Source organism: Crocodylus porosus, unplaced genomic scaffold (assembly GCF_001723895.1).
Source record: "Crocodylus porosus isolate Cpor-Errol unplaced genomic scaffold, CroPor_comp1, whole genome shotgun sequence".
Taxonomy (NCBI): Eukaryota; Metazoa; Chordata; order Crocodylia; family Crocodylidae; genus Crocodylus; species Crocodylus porosus.
This window is the reverse complement of record NW_017728906.1, coordinates 69,159,621-69,178,918: the sequence shown is the minus strand read 5'-3', so window position 1 is coordinate 69,178,918 and position 19,298 is coordinate 69,159,621. Positions and strand designations below refer to the sequence as shown.

The 19,298-nt window shown below is 41.5% G+C and overlaps 1 protein-coding gene across 3 annotated transcripts in view; it reads right to left on the bottom strand.

The window, feature by feature from the left end:
• ARHGAP6 (Rho GTPase activating protein 6) overlaps window positions 1-19,298 on the bottom strand; it is a 284,210-nt gene that overhangs the window by 125,488 nt on the left and 139,424 nt on the right. The window contains exon 1 of one of the 3 annotated variants that reach the window (XM_019529332.1): window positions 7,316-7,600. The exons of the other annotated variants lie outside the window; for them this stretch is intronic. The gene's annotated coding sequence lies outside the window, so the exon portion shown is untranslated. Of the gene's footprint in view, window positions 1-7,315; window positions 7,601-19,298 lie in introns of those variants that run through there. 3 annotated transcript variants of the gene reach the window in all.

Here is a 19,298-nt window from a genome sequence, read left to right as displayed (position 1 = left end):
GGGAACTGGTAGGAAGATGGGGCTAGACTGTTCTAGTATATCAGTGGTGGTGGATAACAGAACAAGGACCAATCAAAACAAGTTGCAGCAAGGGAAGTTTGGGTCAGATATGAGGAAAAACCCTGTCTCAAGGAAGGTAGTAAAGCACTAGTGAAATCTCCATCCTTGCAGATTTTTAAGATTCAGCTAGACAAAGCCTTAGGATAACCCTATACTTGGGAATGGTCCTGTTTTAGCAGAGGGTGGAACTAGGTGACGTCCTAAGGTGCTTTCCAACCTTAGTAGTCTATTACTTACAATGCAATATTACTATTACACTTTTACACATGCTCCATATGTTCTGATTGGAATGTGTCAGAGCAGATTCAATTCACCTTGATTCAGAACACTCCAGCACAATGCAGCATCTCATGAACTCAGCATTCCTGCATTTCAAAATGGTGGCAGGGGCACTTTAACGAAAGCTTATCACACGAGCTTTCGTTAAAGTGCCCCCACCACCACTTTGAAATACAGGATGCTGAATCCATGAGATGCTGCCTGTGCTTTGATCAGAGCAGCTCCTATGGAAAACATGACACATAACAGATATAGTATTACATAGTTTTAACTTTCTTTGCTTAATTTCTTCTGTAAGTTTCAGGAAACTAAGTATACAATTGCCACTTTGTAAAACTTTCATTTACATTGGTAATTTATTTCAACTTTAAAATTATTTCCAGACTTCTTAACCATAGGCACTTTAGATTCTGTCAGTTCATATTCCCATAACACACTTTTCCTGTCTGTACCTCTAATCTCTCCCTTCCTTGCTTTCCAGTTGTTGCAATTTGTATTCAGCAATAAAACGACCTAAAGGAAAGCCACTAGTTCCTGTAAAGATTTAGTCCTACAGGACAAAAAGAATTAACAGAATGATAAGCATAATAAAAGAGGGGAATTAAGAAAAAAACTGAAAAATAAATAGCACTAAATGACCATTATGGTTGTAAATGACTAAGGGGAAAAACCCTTTGTTCCACTGAGTACCTAAAACTGTCCTAGATGATTTTGGGGGGATTTGTAACTACCCAATATGAGGTAGTTACTTGCAGGTAATAATGTAGAGCAGCTTGTTTATGGCCCCTGGCACACATCACATTTAAGTCATGATAAACCAGTCAGAGGTTATACATTTAAGTCATGATAAATCACATCTTAAATTGTTAATTGTTATACATTGTTTAAATATGTAATAACTTTGTGGCTGGTTCCTTTCATGCCATTAACAGAATGTGTGGCCAGGCTAGGACTCCCCGGTACATTCCCCGATATGGGGTGGAAGCCCCATTAGCTGATGCAATTCTCAGTCACAGGAACTTGCTACTTGCTGGTGCAGGGGGAGTCCAGAATCATAAACTCACCCTGCACCAATAATAAGGTGTGATTGGATCTGATGCTGGATGCCACAATCACACGTCCTGCCACAAAAGTGTGGAATGGCAGGAAACGTGTTTGTTGGGATTCCACATCAGGAGCCATCACTCCTTCATCTACGTGTCTGCCAGGGGCCTAGGTCACACTCTTCTAGCTCCCCCTACAAAACAGTGTCAAACATCAAATGTTCCCTGCCAACAGGGTATCCTCTAGGTATACTTATAAATTGATGCAACCTATTGAGGGTATGAACAAACATATATCTGATGCCATTTCAAAAGGCTAGCTGCTGATTGGGAGCAGGCAACAATTGTTAAATTCTAACAGTCATGTGTACATAAGCCAGGATATAAACGTAGCATGACTACTCCAGTTTAACCCTGAATAAAGCAGCATTGCAGTGTTAAAGGTGGAGCTCTTTTGCTACATTGGTGTTGTTCCCGGCTTTGACACATGTAACTGTTAGAACATAATAGCTGCTCTTCGCTCCCACTTCCCCTTTTGAAATAGCTCCAAATGTATGTTTGTTCAAACTCTTGGGAGTACTGAAGACATTCTGGCTTTTGCTGGGAGCCCCACTGATGTCTGACAGCACGGGGGATTAAGGAATGATAGCAAGTAAAAGATAAAAAATCAGAAATGAATACTCAGAATAAACTTTAATAACAAGATATATATATAGGAGCACTTGGCTGTATATGTCTCAGAAACATCCATAATAAAGTCTGAACACCAAGCCAATTACACAACAGGAAATGCTGATTTTACTAATCATTTCAACCCACTGAGCAAAATCCTGGCCCCAATGCCATGAATGCCAAAATTCACAGGGTGTTCTCAATGTGGCCATCATTCCATTGACAACATATAATATAATGACAAAAATGTCCATGCAATGCATGTTCCCTAAAAGTCAGGATCTTTGCAAACCATACCTATTGTATGATTTTAATACATTTTGGACCTCTGTGCCAAAACTGATTATTATCACCCTCTGAATATGAAGAAATATTTTACTAAAGTACTGTATTTATACAGTGAATAATAAACTATGCATTAAATCAAGGAAATCTGTTAGTATTGGCAAGAGACTGGACTGTATAAAGAATTCTCTTAGTTGTTAGTTGTGTTTAAATAGTAATTAACTTTTAAGTGGCAATTCTTAGGCAGACATATACTCATTTACTCTCAGCTATCTGTCTTTCTTGCAAACAACCCTGTGATTGCCAAGTGGAATTGGATGAATACAGGATACACGTTGCTAAGTTCTGTATAACAAGGCAAGACAAGTAGGATACTGGAATGCTGACAAGATCCACAAGGGAGACTGAATTCACACCCACACCAGAGAAATATCACTTAGGAAAATTACATGAATTAGCCCCTAACAAATAATAATAACAAAAAAAAATGGTTAGTGACTACCAGTTATCAGGGGAAAAAAAGCTCTACTAACATTACTATGAAATAAAGAGTGGCTATGGGATGGAGAATGTTCTTATAGGGCACTATTAGTAGAGTAGAGAAAGGGAGGGGGAAAAGATCTTACAGTGTTCCTATCTTACTTCTTCACATGATTTCAAGATTAAAACATTTTCAACACAAGGGCAATTATGGGTTGAATCCCTCATGGAGAAGTCTTTTTAACAAGCCTTTGGATTTCCAAACAGAAGTGGTTGTTTGTGTAAAATAAGCACAATATGAATAATTTAGATCAAGGGTGGCCACCCTGAAGCAAGCATGTCACAAGTGGCATGGGTAACCTCTGTATGTACCACATAGTAGATCAAGAAGGTGGCAAGCAGTACAGTGGCAGATAGGGCAAGAAGCTTAAAGCAGGGCAGCAGACTGGGATGGGAAAGGGGATCATACTACTCAGGGAGGGCACAGTGCTTAATTTGTGGCACTCCTGCCAAAAAAGGTTAGCCCATGCTAATTTAAATCATTAAGACCTCTCAAGACTCCCTTGGAGCGTCCAAATATTTGTGTTCACAGAATCCAATATTTGTGACATGTAATATTGATTTATAATGAAACATCAAGATACCAAACTAAATTCACCAACACCAACTCAGCCAGTTAAATCCATTAACACAGAAGGGAGAATTCATGCCCCTGGAGGGCCTTGCCCTGCTAATCCTTATTCTCTGAGCCTCTCTCAGAATGATGTCATTAATGCTTTCAGGTATGTCCAAGCACATACATAATCTGAGGACAATTCTGGTAGGCCTGAAATGGAAATTAATTAAAACTGAAAACTGCAAGAGAAAATAAATACAATGAAAAAGGTTAGTAGGAGAATGTATTAGTTTTCTCATTTTAAGAGTGGCTGTTAGGAATGGAAATGCTGTACCATCCATTAGGTTCACATCTACTGTCTGATGCAGGGCCAGGGTAGGGCAAGAACAGGGCCACACAGATGCCATACTGCCGCTGCTTGCCACCTGCCTGCTCCACATCTGGCTGCTTGTCATTCCCCGCCAGCTCCACAGTGTCCAGCTGCTTGCCACCCCCTCCCGCCCCCATCCTTGGCATCCGGCTGCTCACCACCCACTCCCTGCCCCGCTCGGCATCCGGCTGCTCACTAACCCTCCTCCCCACACTCGGCATCCAGCCGCTCACCACTCCACCTCACCCAGGGGTATACTTATTAAAAGGGGGCCGCTGGGAGTACACTTATTAAAATAGGTTGAAAACCCCTGCCCTAACCATTAATCAGAACCAGTCTCCTTCTTGTTTGTTTTCTTCCTGGCTTCCTGATTCTTGCACTCTTGGCTTCCAGCAGAGGATCCAGTGAGGGTGCACTGTTGTGCTTGCACCCTCCTTTGATTTCTGCTCCACCCAATTTTGACATAAATGTTTTGTTGAAAATATTTGAGCACCTTTATAATCCTGTTTCCCAATTTTCAGGTTAAAAAAGTAACCCCAAATCCACATTATTTCTGTGATTAAAATTCAGTGCCACTAATACATATCTATATATACAGTATTGTTTCACTTTGATCATGGAAAAATGTGGATTTGGGATTACTTTCTTTAACCCAAAAATTGGGGGGGGGAGAGGGGAGGGGAGTTGTCAAAAAAAAACCCAGGATCCCTGTTTATAATATCCCATTATTATGGGATATCTATTCCTTCCAGACTGGATTTTCAGAACATACAATGAATGTGACTAACCTCACAGACAATTTAGAAACTTCTGCTTGAACACTGCTAGCAGAAGTTGGTCTGTACTGCTTCTTGTAGAATGAATATTGTATCAGTGTACTCGATAGGCTACACTAGATTTGAGCTGGTTTCTAAGCGCCGCGGAATACCTTCAACTCTGCAAAGCTCTTATATTTTGCTTTCCTTGCTGCGAGGTCTGTCTATTGTGTCAGGTTTCATCTGTGCTGAGAGAAGGATGGGTTTTGCATGTGACCTTTTAAAAAAACAGTAAGGAAAGTTTTCTTTTGATTCCATTAGATTCTGCTTTCTGAGTCACTTGCATTCCAACTGTTTCAGTACCGATGAACAGTACACCTAGAGGTGGTGATAGGGACATTTCATGCATTTGAAAAATAAATACTTAACTCTAGCTGATTATGAATTTTGAGGTCACTTACTGCATAACTGCTCCTCCCATTCATCTTCATTTCACAGTTCTAGCACCCATTCTAAGTTTACAGTCTCGCACATTACACATACATACCCTTATACCTCACGTGTTGATTTAAAATGTCCAGGACCCTTGGATAACTCAAAACTATGACACTGAGCCAGCTGCAGCCTTTTGGCAATGACCCAGTATTTCCCATATGTTCTACTTAGCATATTCCAGTTCCCACCCACCATAGCACCTTTCTTGATGACTAGGTTGTCCTGCAGAGAGCAATCTTGCAGGGAAGCTAAACTGGAAAAGCATAATAGCGGGCACATCTACATGTGTATTAACGTGCCATAATTATGTTATATTATTACAGGTACTAAACTTAATGTGTGGTAATTGGCACTACTGTGCACTAGTGCCGGCACATATCTTTTAAGTGGCACTATTGTGCAGTAAACTAATTCTCCTGTACATTAGCACAGCTTTCACCATGACACATAATGCACAGTAGAATTAATCTACTGCACTTTTAGCATCTCATGTAGATGCGCCCAGTGATCCTTAGTGCAACTTTACTGAATAGAGAATAAAAAGTGATGTGCCCTACTTCTGGCTTGTCAGTTTATTTACGTACTAAATCACCACTGTTTCCTTTTGGGAAATTTTCTTTTGAGTTGATTTAGCCTGTGCTTTTGGACCATGCAACTCTTAAAAAAGGCTACCAGTTAGGTAGAACATACATCTCAGTTTGGCCAGGACAGTCCTAGATTTGGAGGCCAATTCTGGCCATGCAAGTGAAAATTAAAATGAACATCTGGGGTGTGGGGTGGGTAGGCATGTGCTGTGAAACAGGAAGCCCTAGCAGACAGCAAAACTGCCCTAAGATCATTTAGCTTGATTAGTGGAATGACAATTAAAAAAAGAAGATGATTGTTGCCACAGGCTATAATTAAGAGTTATAGAATCATAAAAAGTACAGACATATATAAGATTATTTTAAATCTATGGTGCAGTGCAGTACAGAACAAGGGGTCATTAACTGGCCCCGTAGCTGCCCAAATAGTAATTACCATAGCTGCACTGGGCCACCCTGTCCCCGCCTCTGCCTGTAGCAGCATCACTGACTAAAATATTGTATTCAAACAATTCTACATCCTTATGCAACGGTGTCCAATGTCAGAACAGGGCTTCCTAGATCTGTTTCTTTGCTCTGGAAGCATCAGCACAAGATGGTGCCTAACTCTTCTGAAAAAAGACACGATACCAGATAAATGAGTCAGTATATGAAAAACTGCTCTGACACTAAATCAACACAGTGCTACTGGATGCTGTCTCCGTTCTCTATTAAGTAAGAAGGCCTGTTAAAAACGCTTGTTAAACAGCACAATTAAAATGTGAAGATCAAAATTGGTCATTAAAATAAAAAATAACATATCAGCATGAAATACATGAGAGGGACCTTCTGTAAGCTACCTCCCTAGAATTAAATACCCCAAGTCCAATTTGCACACCTGCCAGCTGATCTGCAATTTCATTCTTTGTTTTAAACAGTGCATTTATTTTGGACAGGAAGAGGGAAAAATAGCCCATAAAGTTCCCACTGTTATGAAAAACAGAAACAATTGCTAGAGTTACAAGCTCCTCATGGACTAAGCCAGCACATGAACAGTTCTTACTCTGTGCTACAGCTCAATGCAGCTAACTGGAACATAGAGGCATTTTAGGTAGATCTATAAAACACAACTCTTACAGAAAGTTTGCTTTTTTAGTTTTTGGGTTTTTTTTTTCCAAAACTGAATGTCTGCAGTTATACATGTCATACAATCTGTTTTCAAGCAGACTTATCAATGGCATGCTTTGGCTCACAGCTACTGAAGACTGGGGCCACAGACCTTTCACACACTTAAAGAAAATGATAAACATATCACAGACTTCAAAGCAACCTACCATCTAATTAAGTTGATTTTTTAAATGTCTTAATTGTGCAGTTTAGTTTAATTATGTAATACCACTGCTCATTACATAGGTTTTGCTCAGCTCCATCTAGTTAAGCAAACATGCAAGATCATGAAACCAGTCTCAAAATAAAGAGTCTTTGAGAGCTTTCAATTTGTTGAATTCAGAGCCTGCTAAGTGGCAGTTACGGACTAAAGGCCAATTTTTTTCTTACTGAGCAAAAAGTACTTTGTTTTTCTGAAATTCAGCTAAAACAAGTACAAATTAAAACACAGTAAATTATCAGATTCAGCTCAAACACTCCATTACTGGTATCTCTCCCACACAATGTATACACATATTTGGTTTGCTTACCCATTAACTAAATTCTGTTGCGTCTCCAGTGTCCCTTGTATTTTGATCAAAACAGACTTGGAATAAGAACATAAAGTCCAACTTAGAATGTTTATAAAAATTTAAAAAAAGAAGCGCTAAAGTCATAATAATGTAATTTTCCTGAAATTATATATCAAAGGTCTGAGAAATAGATCAGCTGGAACAGATATATCTCCCACGATACCTTTTTTTTGCCAGAGACTTCTACTGTCATGAATCTAGAGGAAAAAAAAAAGATCTTTTCATTTCATTGCTTCGAAGTGAGCTCAGAGAGTTCAGTATTGCTGAAAGCTTTGTAATAAAGTGAGTGTACGGGTATGTGTGGGGGGGGCGGGAGAACGGAGGAGGGAGTGAGAATGAGGGAGAGATGCAAACAAACTGTAACTGGATTCCTTGCTTTTTATTTCAATGGGACTGTTTTGAAGAAACACAAGGATTGGTTAAAAAGGGGCATGTCTCCAGAAAAAAAATCCATCTTCTATATGGCTGTACAAACTCATAGCTGGACAGTAACTGTGTAAACTTTCCTTATTAGGAATAGCCAAAGGAATGTTGAAAGCATCTGGTAATATCCCTTAGAGCATGGTAAGACACTGTTGACGTTCTTCCTGACCTTCCATGTCGTTAGCTTTTTTTAAAATTATTTTTAAGCTTCCCTGCAAAACCTAAATATTTAATACTTTTTGCAAAAAAAAAAAAAAAAAAAAAGGCTGATAAAGCCTCCATTACTCACAATCTATGAGTGCAATGCTGTCACCTACAACACGGGAGTGGGAAGATTAATATGTCTTATTAAAAACAAACTCTGAGTCACAAATTACATTGATCGTGGTTCTATTCCACATGGGAACTTAACATATCACCACTCTAAATGGCATCCTTGTTTCTCAACTGATACAATGTTGTACTTCATCAGATTGCTCCCACAACACACAGAAAGGGAAGATTCCAGTTCACAAGGGAAGGAGGAGACTATGGACTATGTAATAACATGCCCCTTTGGTTTGGCATTGTGTGCACTTCTACCCATGGCTAGGCCAAATAGTGGTTGATGAGTCTGATACAGCCTTTGCTGACAAAGCTAGTAAAGGCTTTATGGATAAGTTTCAGAGGTTCCACGTGTGATCCCTCCTGCTAACACCCAGTTCATTAGTACTGCTTGTTGGTATATATATGTATCTACTGTTCATTGGTATTGAAATAAAGGTTGTTCCTATGCTTCCTAATCAAGTTCAGTACCCCACTCAAACAAAGTGTGTGTGCTACCTGACCCTGCTCTAATCTGCCACACAAAGAAGGTGCCTATGCCTCGTGGCATGTTTGCCAAAAGTTGGCCACCTCTGTGCTAGAGGATGCACCACAGTTACTAAAGCAATAGAGAACATGCACATATGTGAATACCTAGATTTGCCTTCTGTAGGGAAAGTCTAGCACACAACATTATAGATTCAAAACACATTATTATTATTATTACTATTATTATTATTATTAATAAACAAACTAGTGCTGGCCATATCTTCTTTTTAAGTTTGTTGGAAAATAATACTGGATGGTCACTACACACATCCTGAGTCTTGACAGAAGAGTAGTTTCAGCTTTTTACTATGCCTTCTGAAGCATGAATTCCAGTTCTGCTTGGACATGTACCAAAGGCTGCCCCAAGACAACCCAGATGTCAACAGGTACCTGATCATTTGGCTGTGGTGTCAAGGGTGCCCAAACTGTGCTGACTACTTCACGCTCTCCTATGCTGTTGGCCACAGAAACTACACTAGCCCTATGGGTTGTTAGCTCAGAAGGACCCCTGAATGTTGATTCTGCTAGGAAAGAGAGAAAAATGAGCACACAGAACCCTCATGGAAAACTTCTGAAGTGGTTCACTGGTACAAAAACACATGAGCACTTTTGCATGCACATTTCCAAACTGAGCCTTTTAAGTCAACCCTGCTGAAGGAAAGGGCAAGTGGTTAGGCTAGTCCTTTCCACAAAGTGCTGAAAAAAGGAGAATCTTAGTCTTGATGCCTAAACCCAAGACACAAACATAAAAAATCTTAAGGGCAGACTGAAAACCTATTTTTATATAAAACAAGCTTTCTGATTTTTTCCTCTGGTTCCCCCTTCTACAATTTGGTTCTGTTGTTATGCCTGCCAAGTGCTTTCTGATCTTTTTTAACATTTCTATTAGCAAAGTAACTCTACTTCATATTTTTCATACTCTTCATATTCTAATTAAAATACATGTTCATCAGCAGAAAGACCTACATGAACCTCTTCAAGTTTTTCTCTTCATTCTGGATTTAGTACACAAAAAAGATTAGTAAAAAGAAGAAATCATCAGCATGGATTTTAATAGATTGTGTGAGTCTCTTGCTAAAAATAGGCATATATAGGGAACTGACAAGCTTTTGTTACAATGGCCTTGTAAAATCAACAGTGATTTGGAATAAGAATAAGTCTGTCTGTGTCCTGCAGTACACACAATACAATGCCACAACAAGGTTTCAAAACTTTTGTCCATGCCTAATTACATCAGGAGCTTATAATAATTCAGAACAACTCAAAATTGCTATTAATAAATAGACTAAAATCTAATGGTTTTGGAGAGTATTAAGTACATATTTCTTATCAGAATCATAACCTTTATTAGTCTAGAGGACATTAACTTACAGCATACCACTGAGATGTATAAGTGAATGTCTTATAATGGTATAAAATATTTTATGTACAGTAAACCCAGTAATAAAGTCTGCATTTTAAAGTATGTTATTTGTAGTATATACTACAAATTATAAAGTATAAACTACTACCACTTTAGTTACACCATGTCTTTAGTGAGCTGTGAATACACTGACTTAGCCCCTTTTATGGAAGTTGCAGGCACACGATTCCATGCATATGGCTTGCATTCCGTGGTCGTTTGCCCAAGTAATTTATAACATGCCTAAGTGTAATTAATATTATAACATACATAGCCATTTTGGTTTATAAATGTAGTTTCTGCAAAAACAAAATATCTGGCTGAATTTTCTGCCAGTGTATATTGGCATACCCTTATTAACTTCAGTTGGTCTATAACACTTCATCCTAGCTAATGACCTGACCATTTTTTCCAGAACCAGAGAATCACAAGATTGAAATTAATATAAAATAAAGCTCCAAAAGCCTTTACTGAAATTCAGCAACAGCATCCCATTCTACAAAAACAACAGAACAATAAACCTCAGATACCAGAACTGATTTCTAAGTCTAGGGACAGAAGTTGCACATAAATCGGTTTAAGTGATTAGAAGCTGGTTTAAACCTGTAACAGAACAGGTTAAATCAGAGTCCCCCACAATATCAGCATGCTTTCCAGCCCTGGACTGGGCAGTACTGTCTGTTCCAGAGAGCAGGGCTGGCCCCACCCCTCTGCTCTCTAGCTGGAGCACTGAGGGCTGACTGACAAGATAGTGGGGAGGACAAGCCCACCTGGAGATGCAGCCCAATCTACAGGAGTGCAGTAGCTACTCTCCCCCCTTCCCCTGGCAAACCACGGCTGGGGTCTGGAGCCTGGGAGGGGCGTTAAACACCCACTTAAACTTAACAGCTGGCTGTGACTGTGAACTACAAATCCCAGGGGCACATGGAAGCAGGAAGAAGAAGTGATAAGCAACTCTGCAGAGTCCTACTGCTGTGGCTCTGGACTGCAAATTCCAGAAACCTTGGAAAGCAGCAGGAAAAGGAAGTGAACACATAACCAGAGAGGCATGCTCTAGCACCCCCAGCTTCTACCCTGAGTCACTTCAGGCTTGTGGCAGCATTTCCTGAATCAGAGGTCTGTTCACTTCTGTTTCAATTTAATCTGTGCAGCTTAGACTAACCTGCAAAAACTGCATCAATTCAGCCTTAGGCTTTTTGACTGTCTGTATCTAGCCTAAAGGTTAAAGCCCAGCTGTATCAGCTTATGTGGTAGTTTGATGGCCCTATAACCAGAGAACTCTGAAAATTCTGGTTTGTGGAGGTACAAGCATTTCTCAAAGGCAATTACAATCTTGTCAGTTCTCACAATATTACACAATTGTGTTCTCACAGCTTTCATAAAAATGAGAACTGAACATACACAAATGGGTCAGAAGCCAGAAAGCACATCTCGATCTTCTGGCCTGCTGGTACTTAGCTGTTTCCTTGCTGGAGGGTCTTGCTTTTCTGGTCAGGGTCAAATTGACTATCTAATTTGGTATCAAGCAGGAAATTTTCTCCCAGGTCAGACACAGGAGGACTGGGAAGTAACAGAGGTAAGGGGTTGCTTTGTTCTACAGTGGTGGGCGTTGTCTTAGTCCTATTATTGGTTCAACAAATTAACCAATAACTTATCTGACAGTGGGAGGGGAATTGGCAGCATTCTTATTGCCCCTGCTTGTTATTTGTGGTACTTTACTAAGTGTTCTGAATTTTGTTTTCATAAAGTAATTTGTGGCTGTAGTGTGTGTGTGATAGGCTGGAGATGCTAGATTATAGGAATCTGTATAACTGATTGCCTTTGAATGGATGGCACTGGATTTGATGATCTAGGAGATCCCTTCCAGTCCTATGTTCCTAAAACACCTTAATATATATATTTTTTTTTTAAAAAATTAGCAAATTTTGATTTTTGAAGTCTGAATAAATACTATAGCTGTGGACTGTTTACTCAACTGTCCAAACAGGCCTCTTCCCAGCAATTAGAGGGTGTGATTCCCAGTAAAGGAGAGAAATACTCACTTGGGAGATTGATTCACAAGCATATAATTGAGAAATAAGAGGCTGGAAAAATAAAGGATTTTCCCAGAGACATGAATCCATGAGCAGGACCCATCTGAGCCAACAAAACTTCCCCTACATTGACTGACAAGGAGGTAGTTGTAGAGTCCTTCAGCTGTTCTCACTTTTGAATCTTTAATAATTTCAATATATACACAAGACAGTTTAACAAGAAGAAATCTATCCCAACAAATTAAAAAGAATTCAGGGTTGTCCACTTATAGATAAACTGACACGCTAACTATTCAGACCGCTCATATAACAGTTATTAACTGATTATGGATATTCAGAGACAAGTGCTAAACAACAGTTATGGACAGAAACTGAGGAAAGAATAGAGAATGAGGCAGATATTGAATGCTTCCTTTTATCCTTATCTTTCAGTATGTGATCCCAAACTTTAGTTACTTTAGACCATTCAAGTTCTGCATATTTAAAAAAAATATAGGTGTGCTTGAGAAAGTAATGTCAATTTTGAAATAAACCATTTTGTATGCAATGTTTATTTACTGGACTACATCATTTATTTACATAGCTGTAAACAATGGGTGGTTTGACCATGACCTGTGTTCCCCACTGTTGTGTAGTTTCCCATTCAATGCACACAATGCCTAGTTGAGTAAATGGCTTTATTTTGAAATTGCTATTACTTTCCGAAATACCTTGGAAATAATGGCTCTCATTCCCATAATACAAGAGTGCTTCAATACTAAATAAGAAAGATACTTAGATCTTATACATGATAAAGTTATTGAGTTTAACTTTGTAAAGTTCTGCTGTGGAAGTTTTATTCTTTCCAATTTCCAGATGATGATTTGAAGCAGAGAGTGTTTAGTAGCAATATTTACAAAAGCATCTGCTAAGTCTGAGTTCCTTGATATCTGGTTGATCTATTTGAGATGCCCAAAGCCTGCTTTTTTCACAGCTCCTGAGCACCTGCTGTTTCTGTAGAAGCTCTGAATTTTTCATTGTGAACAATAAAAACATGAAGAACATATGAACAGTGGCCATCTCCAAAAATTTTAGTTTAACTAAAATTGCTCAACTTCTCTGAGCAACTCGGTAGGAAAAACAGAGACAAACCCACTTCTCCAGAGTTCCAGTCCAGTCCTTTCACTACAATACAGTCCTTTCTAATTTCTCCCTCTAAAGCAAATGATGCAGGGATCCTACTGGAATCTAGACAGGGTGGATTATACCTTAATCATATTCACAACATAAACCTGTCTTGTTCAGAGTCCATTCTCCATACTACATGAGGAAGAGTCTCTTCTAATATTCAGAAGACAAGGGAACTGTTATTTTTCCATAAGCATTTGATTTGTTTTCAGTACTGAAAATGTCAACTGCAAATGAACCCACCCTTGCTTAGCAAAGTGCTTGCTGTAATTCCCTTAAGTCCAATTGCCATTTATAGCAGTTGGACTGGGTGGAGTCATGGACTCTGTCCCTGGGAAGAATTAGATAGCACACTGCAGTCTTCAACTAATGCAGATTACTTTCCCCTAGGAACTGGATACACACTTTGATATTATGAAATACATGAGCCACCATTTGATGATCTCCACACTTATAATGATTTTAGTACTTTTTCTCAAGCCTGTTGCTAGTTTGGTGCTAACCTCTGTGACAAGCGTGTGCTACACCATTGGAATGCAGCCTTAAAACTGCTTCCTGAGGATCTCCACTACAAGAAAGAATAGGCTTACCCCCATTGAAGCGACCAACAGTCTTGCCATTTACTTTAATTAGAGTTGGTTCAGATTCTTAATCAGCAACAGCATCTTATGAAGTGTTAGATATAGCAACAAAAAATACTCATGAATATTCAGCTTTTGTTTACTATATAGACAATTACTATCATCTGTCAAATCCTTTTCTGTCTTTCATTATCCTCCCCCACAAAACTGTTCTTGAAGCAGAGCTTCTATAACTCAAAAGAGGAAAAGAACAAGAGGCACCCTGCAATTCACTCAAGACTACGCTACTGCCAAACTATTTTCTTTGGGAGGACCTCAGATACTAGGAAGAAGGTCAGCACTAACAACACCTAGTGAGATAACCTCCCTAGCTTGCAGCAAATATGATCAAGATTGTCCCACCACCAAACATTCCACAAATTAATATAACTATTTCCAGTATGAAGATAATAGCTAAGAATAACCTCCACACTGTATACACCCAAGAGCAAAAGCAACATTTTAAAAGAAATTATGTTCTTGAAGTCTTATTTACAAAAATAAGTTCTGTTTTTCCTACTAAAGAATACATTTTGTAGAATTTTATCATTTTTTGTTTGAGAGCAAGAGGAAGAATTATAATATTATTTTCTTTTAAAGGACTAAAATAACACTATTTCCAGATTTCCACAGATGTTTAGTGGAAAACTGCCAAGTATCCTGAAGCACTTTCTTTTTGGAAATTCATTTTACTCTTTCCTTCCCAAATAGGGTCTTTTGAAAATGTGCAGAAAGGAAGAATTTGCTTTTGAGAGTAATGCAACTTCTTCCAAACCACTAATTAAAACATTTATTTTCCAAGTGGACAAAGTGTACAAGTGAATCTATAATAAGATATTTCAAGCTAGTAAAAAGTTTTAATCAAGTAAGGAAGTGTTAGGTTTTTTATTTTATTTTCCACTGGGATCAGAATCCAGTAGGTTCAGGTTATTCAGTAACAGATTGGAAAAATCCAGTCTTATATTACACAAATTGATTCTAAGAAGCAGAAAAGAAAACCCTTCTCCATAGCTATGAAAGAGATGAGACAAAGGGTACATCACCTGGTTTAGGTACCTTGCTTTAAACTGCCTAAACCTAACCTAGGAGCAACCCCTGCAGGCATGTGCTGCTGCTGGGAGCAGCATGGGTAGCCCAAGGTAAATCATTTGGGATTTGGTGGGGGATAGAGAAGGGAGCTGACAGATCTACAGGTACTGAGGCAGAGAGGAAGTTTGGTGGGGTCAAGAGAAGGTCAGAAGGAGCAGTGCAAGGTGCACAGTCAGGGAAGACAGGGGGCTAAAGATAACCCAGTCCAGGTAGGTCAGGGGCAGGCAGTTATTTCAGGTGGAGGCCCACTTACCCAGTTTTGGCAGGCTGTCAAGGGCCGCATGGGTAGCCCCACCCCCTTGAGAGGTGCCCCACCCCCTGACAGGTGCCCTGCCCCCTGGTCACTATCTTGGGACCAATGTTTTGGGACTAGTGTCCCAGGGCCACCACTGGTGGGGCCCAAAGCAGGGCGCAGGCTGGCAGGGGTCCGTGAAGCTGGGCTGGGCTGCACCAGCAGGGAGATGGGGGAGCTGACCTGGCTCCACAGAGCCCCTGCTGGCTGGGACCATGCACTCCTGCCACCCTCCTCTGGGCCCCGCTGGCACTGACCCCAGGGCACTGGTGCGTGCCCCGTGCTCCCACTGGCTCCCTACCCACTAACACCCAGCGTCCTCCAGACCCATGCTACAGGCGGGGGGGCAGCTCACAGCCCCAAGCCCCTGCTTGCTGGCAGGGAAAAAGCTGGTGCTGAGTGCAGGGAAAAGCGGCTCCTCGCCCACCCCATGGCCGGCGCTCCCTGCTGCAGGTGCTTGCAGCCCACGTAGGGCTGTCTGAGGCAGACACATGCAGTCCCAGGCAGGCTGCAAGCATGGGGCAACAGCCATAGGGTGGGGAAAGGGCTGCTTCCCCCCCTGCCCTGCACCTGCAGTTCCAGCATGGGGCAGCCACATGCTCCAAGGCTAGAAGCCCCAGCAGGGACTTCCAGCTGGTGGGGGGAGCTGCTGTTGTGGGAGCCCACCGGGCTTCCCCTGGGTCCTACTGCCTTTGGTTCCTGTCATTTTTTACAGGAACCAAGGGCAGAGAAATATTAATGTTCTAAATTTTTTAGGGGCCCCGTGGGCTGGATAGAATGGCCTCACAGGCCAGATCTGGCCCACAGTCTGTATTTTGCCCACCCCTGAGGTAGGTGGATTAAAATAGCAAAGCCCAAGGGCTGGGGTGAGTGGATGGGCTCTCCCAGCCCCAAAGCTGTGTTGTGAACATGTATAGACATTCACAAGGTCCCGTTAATTCTTAGTATATTGGGTTAACCTTTTCTTAGCTTAAGCTGGTTCACTTCCTGAGTGAAGTGGGCAATTTTGGGGTGATTTAAGCCCTGCATTTTAAGCCTTGGTTAGGTCAATCTAAACGTAATGTTTTCAAGCACTCAAAGATGCCATCTACCTACAAACATGCATATCCAAGTGTGAATAACTGCAGATGCACAACATCTAATTTACACCAGAGTTTTTTGCTGCTTTTTCTCCCCTCCAGAGCTAAGTCTAGTCATTAAGGCTAAGTACACAGTCAAAAAGCCTGAAGCTGAATTGATTCAGTCTTTGCAGGTTACTTTAAGTTGTAAAGATTGAACCAATAACCAAATAAACAGATATTCATTTTGGTCCAGGAATCGCAGACACATGCCATCAGTGGCTCAAGAAAGAAGCTGGAGGGGGAGGGCGGTGCTAGAGCAGAGCTCTATGGCACTTAGCCGGCATGGGCTGTGTATTCACTTCTTCCTGCTGCCCCTGAGGTCTCTGGGATTTGCAGTCCAGAATCACAACAGCAGGACTCTACAGGGTGCTCCTCTTCCTGCTTCCAGGTGCCTCTGGGATTTGTAGTCCACAGTTGCAGCCAGCACTATGTAAGCAAGGAAGAGCAAGGGAAGTTTAACCCCCCTCCCTTGCCCCAGCCCCCAACAGGGGTTTGCCTGTGGGGAGGGGGACACCGATTCGGCCAGAGAACCAGCCCTCACTGCTTCAGCTAGGGAGTTTAGGGGTGGGGCTAGCCCTGCTCTCTGGGGCAGACAGCACAGACTAGCCCAGGGCTGCAAAATGCTGGCATGCTGGGGGACTCTGATTTAATTTGAACCAGGAGGGGGTCTGGGACAGAAGTTTGATAAACTGGTTTAACCTAAAAACCTTCTTCCAGGATCTCTGAAAATAAGCACAATTATTTGTCCAGGTAGTATGGGTGACTGGCAAAGAACCAATTCAGTCTCTGCAAAATAAATACTTGGAAAAAACTTGAAATTTCTCGGGCAAAAAAAAAAAATCCTTTTCCTAAGAAAGGGAAAGGGAGAAAGAAACTGACCTAGTAAATTTTTCTGAGAAAGAAAAAAGAAAATGGGTAGGCACCATATTGACAGGATGTAATACGGTTTGAAACCCATATTACAATATTATACCCAGTAAGCTTGAAGCGCCCTGAATTAATTTAAGAAAAAAAGAATTTAATTTATCAGTAATTAGCTATCTTGAACAATAAATTTCTACTACACTGTCGCTGCCCCTTTAAGAAAGCAGCATTCCAAGCAAACAAACAGCTGGCTGAAGTGGAAACGGCTGTATTTCAGGCCAGAGCTTTTAGCTCAGGGGAATGTCTTTTTCTTAAAGGAACAAGATCAAGCAAAACGGGGGGCATCTGAATCCCAAGGCTTCTGGGCATGGGGCTTGCACACAGGATACCTGCCGGGATTTGGGGAGTATCCAAAGCCCTAGACCAATGGATCTTGGAGGGAGGATACCTGCCCGGTAGTAGAGATGTGCAGATTTGACAACTGAGTTCTGCTCAGTCAAATTTTAGAGCTTGACTACTGGGCTTTGCCCAGTTGAATTTGGAACTGATTTGGCCTTGAGAAAGATAGAAACAAACAAACAAAAAAACAGTTTCCCATGGACATTGTCTTACTTCAAGAAATTATCAGCCAAACTACTTCTGTAACCCACGCACGTTTATAGCCATATATACTCTTTACTTACAAAAATGTTGTGAGAGACAAGTTGTAAAACACTGCTTCGTGCATACCCTGAATTGATTACCTCATCTGCACTTGCTTGAGTTAGTTAAACTATACTCCAAGTTCAGATAATTTCCTCCTCTTTTTATGATGAGTGTGGGAGAGCCACAGGGGACCAAGAAAAGATTCCAGGAATGGCCGCGCAGCAAACCCCCATTCACCCGATCCTGGACCTAGCATGTTGCACTGTGCCCAAGGTGTGGTGTTTTAAAAGCAGCCTCTCCCTCTGGATTGGAGGAGATTAAACTGAGAAACAACTGGACAGACATTTACTTTAGATTCAGGCAATTCAGCCACATGCCTGCAGTGGCTCAGGCCAGAAGCCAGTGGGTGCTAGAGCACAGCTCTCTGGCATGTAGCCAGCATGGGCTGTGTGTTTGCTTCCTCTTCCTGCTGCTCCTGAGATCTCTGGGATTTCTCATCCACAATCACAGCAGCAGAATTCTGCAGGGTTGCTCATCACTTCCTCTTCCTGCTTCCAGGTGCCTCTGGGATTTGTAGTCCACAGTTGCAGCCAGGAGTACATTTCAGTAAGTTTAGCAGGGCAGGGCAGCTCTGTACTCATGGGAAGGGGGGTGTTAACTGGGGGAAATGGAGTTTAAGCCCCATCCCTGGCCCCAGATGCCAGCCGGGGTTTGCCTAGGGGTGAGCAGTCCCTGCCTCCACGCACACCCCCAACCCTTTGCTGCTGAATTAAACAGCACAGCACAACCGGAGGCTGCAAAGCATGCTGGGATGCCCGGTATTCTGATTTAACTTGAACCAGGAAAGGGTCTGGGACAGAAGTTTCATAAACCAGTTCAACCCAAATCAGTTTATCTTAAACCACTTTCAGCCATTTTGAAACTGGTTTATGTGCACTGTACTTCTGTTCTGTTAGAGGTTTAAATCAGTTTCTAATCACTTAAACCCAGGGGTTGTCAACTGGGGGTATGTGTACCCCCAGGGGTACTTGAGAAGGGGCTAGGGGGTACACATGGGTGGGCGGGGATGGAACACCACCATGCACCATCCTGCGCTACCATGCAGGCACCACCCACCCAGCTGGCTGCAGGGGAAGCTTGCACGTGACAGCTGCCATTGCTCCTCATTCAACCATGCGCCACCCTACCCACCCCATGTCCAACTATGCACCTCTCCACCCCCCACCCTCCCCATGTCTGGCCGCCAGGGGTACACTGATTCAAAAAGGTTGAAACCCCTGACTTAAACTGGTTTATGTGTAACTTCTGTCGCTAGACAAAGTGGCATAGTTTAGATTGGTAGAAAACAAAATAATCATTTATTCTTTGGTGGGTGGGGGAAGAGGAGGGGGCAAATTTTAGACGGGGGGGGGTTCAGCCATTTTTAACCAATA